The sequence below is a fragment of the Artemia franciscana genome, unplaced genomic scaffold (assembly GCF_032884065.1).
Source record: "Artemia franciscana unplaced genomic scaffold, ASM3288406v1 PGA_scaffold_67, whole genome shotgun sequence".
Taxonomy (NCBI): domain Eukaryota; kingdom Metazoa; phylum Arthropoda; class Branchiopoda; order Anostraca; family Artemiidae; genus Artemia; species Artemia franciscana.
Genome location: NW_027062705.1, coordinates 694316 through 698154, shown reverse-complemented (window position 1 = coordinate 698154; position 3839 = coordinate 694316).

The following is a 3839-nucleotide window of genomic DNA, read 5'->3' as shown; positions in this document are numbered from 1 at the left end:
TATTCAGATCTATACCTCATGATTCTAATGATTGCCCTTGAGCTTTGTTGATGTTTATTGCTAATCGAACATTGCCTGTGTCCCCGTCGTCATTTATATATCCCCCCTGTGCCCCCGGCGTCACCGTTGTAGTTGTGTCCCTGCGTCCCGGTCGTCATTTATATTCCCTGCGTCCCGGTCGTCATCCCGGTATACATTCGTTTTTGAATTGGTATATGATGAAATAAATTTTTAATTTTTTCCCTTTTTTTCTTTTTAGTTTTTTTTTATTGGTTTTTACCTTTTTTTAGGTTTTTTAGTTTTTTTCTTTTTTCTTTTAAGTTTTTTTTGAAGTTTTTATCTTTTTAGTTTTTTTATTTTTATTTATATTTTAATAGTTTTCTTTTTCTCCTTTATTTTTCAGTTTTTTTCCTTTTTTTAGTTTTTTTTTCTTTTTTAGTTCTTTTAGTTTTTACCTTTTTTAGTTTTTTTTAGTTTTTTTAGTTTTTTAGTTTTTATTATTAGTTTTTAGTTTATTTTATGGTTTTTTCCTTTTTTTAGTTTTTTTTTTTAGTTTTTTACCTTTTTTTTTAGTTTTTTTTAGTTTTTAAGCTTTTTTAGATTTTTTATTTTTTTCTTTTTGTTTTTTTTGGTAGTTTTTACCTTCTTTAGATTTTTGCTTCTTTTATATTAATACTAAAGCCAAAGTCCTTTTTTAGTTTTTTTTCTTCTTTTGTATTAGTATGAAATAATTCAGACGTCATATGCGGACAAACACGACGTCACTCGATAGACAGACATAACCCACAAACAACTTATTTTTATATATATAGATATGAATGGGTTAGTACTCGTCAATACCTCGCTCTTTACACTAAAGCTTAAATTTTGTCCAAACTTCTTATGAATGACGCAAAATATGAAGTTTGGGCTTTGTAAATATATCCAAATAATAATTAAATCATTGTAATCAAATCCCTGGTTAATATGACCATAAAAAGGAAATATAGATAGCCTAACTTAACTTACTTAATTAACTTAACTAATTAACTTAACTTAATTAACTTAATCCCAACTTAAACCTGCATGTTGCCATGCCATCATGCGTTGCCAGCAAGTGGTTTGAACTCGAATTCTACGAATAGGTAGAATTCCCACGAATTCTACGAATACCTAGAAGAGACCACTCTGCTATGACAACGTATAAATTTAAATGTAACAAACAGTTAATGATGTCCAACACATATTAATATGTGATAATTTTATAGTTATAGTATAGAACGTGATTCAGGAATAGTAAATTTTTTTTCGTTAACCTTAAAATTAAAAGTATATAACCAAAAGAAAATAGGATGATTTTGAAAAAAAATATATAATCTCTCCAAATTAGAGTACCTTGGCTTGAACAGCAAGGGAAATCTGCTCGACTTTAAAAAGGAGGAAACTGGCTGCAACCACGATATTTTGCATCGTCAGTATCCTCTTTTTGTTTTGTTATCAAGACGAAGTTTCTTAGGTTTTCGATTATAGTTGAGCCGCATTGTTCCTTTACTTATTGATCCTTAAAGAAAATAATACACTTTAGTTGTGCCCCAGGCATTTGCCCCTTCCCTTTAAATTTTGAAAGGTATACTCAAAAGTTTTTCAATATGACGTGATTTCCGCCAATGGAATTTTCTAGAGCTGTAATGGACTACGTGAATAATTTTGTCACAAAATATAAAGTTTGGGCTTTATAAATATATCCAAGTGATAATTAAATCATAGTAAGTAGATCCCCCTAAAGAAGAGAGTAGGGATGTTTCTCCTTAGAATCTAGTCAGTATGACCATAAAACAGGAATATATACAGGGGCAAAAAATCGCACAAAGAAACAATAAGAAAGAAGTGACAAGTGCTGAAAGTATTTGAGTTACTGATATAAGCACTGATTAATTGCATATAGATAATAACATAATACATTAATAAAGTGTCAGGAAGCAAAGCTGTTACATGAATGTCAGTGCTATTATCATAGGCAGCGCAAATAAAGAGGAATACGGGCACAATGTGTTATTTATTTATTATTATTAATTTTCTTTGGTTTGTTTTAGACCAGGACATTTCGGTATTGAAGAAGTTTTCATAGAAACTTTAAAAAGAGCTAAGTCGATTGAAAATTGTTAGGGCTAGTGCCTTTTTTAATAGTATGAAGTGATTTTGAGGCAAATAGCCTCCACCTCATGCCAATCATTTCCCAAAACACATTCAATCAACATTTTGAGATAACTATTTCGCTTAGTGATGTTGAAAGGTCCAAAATTATGTCTGAGGATGGCAACTGGATGATAAACTGGATGATGTCTGATTCTCTAAAATTTGTCTCTTACTATCCCGAATAGGAACAAGCTATAGGCTCTTTCCTGAACATCCTTAAGTTGTCTGCAGCTCTGGAAGTCACAAGAAAGTTCAGTTTTCAGGAAAGTAACAGTTTTACAGAGTTCTACAAATATAGGGAAACATCACGAGTCAGTTACTTTGAACCAGTTTTACAGATACTTGCTGCACAAACTACACGGCTATGATTGTGTTTTGTTTTGAGTTATAACTTGGCTCTTTAGGTTTATCAAAAAACCGCGTTTTTAAACTTAACTTTTATTCGTGTTTCGGTTTTTAAAATACACACGATAAACCCTGCAAAAAGATTTGTGTTTTGGTTTGTCGATTTTGTCAGATTTTGAAATTATCTGTGTTGTGCTTTATGGACATCTTAATGCTAAGATTAGAAGTTCTTAAGGAACACTTAAAAGAACTAAGGCTCTCTAAAACTGCGTTGTGGAGGCTCAGCTTCATTACTTGTTTGTGATCCACCGTGTAAAGCTTTTAGTGTTGTTTTGGAGGGTGTTTACGAAGAAGGGCTAAACAAATTATTCCTAGTATTTTTTTTTTGTGAGTACGCAAAGTTTTTTGTTTAGAATTCCAACTCGAGCTCGGAATCAAACAATTATTGGTAGAAATGGGATATTCTTTTATATTTTTATTTTGAGTTTTATTTTGACTGAAGCATGTCAAAGATAAACGGTTTTTACAGGTTGAATATAATTAGCATCTATATGTGAATAAAAAAACAAACAAATATAGATATTTTTTTTTATCCCTGATTTGAATTAAACTACCTACGATCTCCATCACTTTATCGTGAGGAAATAGTTTCGTTTTCTCAGTGAATAAAATTTTTTATCTGTGAAGTAGGCAACTGAAAAGTTGCGAAAATCAATTTGAGTAGATGATTTTCCAGAACTGAAAAATATATTTCTAAGCTTGTGAATTTGTATTCCAAGATTAGTCCATCATTCTATAAGAATACGAGTAAAATACCTTCAAATGATGTTCTCGAAGGGCTCGCAAAAGCGTCTAACCCGATGTCGACTCATATTTTTTCACTCAAAATTTCTCTGAAAGGGTTCACCGTGAACTGGGGCTCCTTTATCGTTTAGAACAAGGAGTATGGGGCTCTTATAAAGAGTATGCAGTGGTGGTTTTGTCGAAAAGGGAGATCACAAACACCGTCACATTGTTTGATACTTTCGGTTGACCCTACACTGCTGTCTATTTGTCTTCTCAGGTACTTCAAATTGCAGGGGAGGGTTAAGAATGCAAATTCTGTCCTCAGACAACTAAGCAAGGTGTCACAGATCTTTTAATTATAATTTGGGGGTGATACCTAGCACGGGGACACTATAAAGAATTTATTTTAGGCACGCCACTTGCCTGGGTAGGGAATTTAAAGTGCCGAAACCCTATAGGCAAGTGTGTATTCTCCTGATGAGCCCTTGTGTTGGGTTGTCGCCTCTGAATTATTTATGTTTATTATCGTTTTT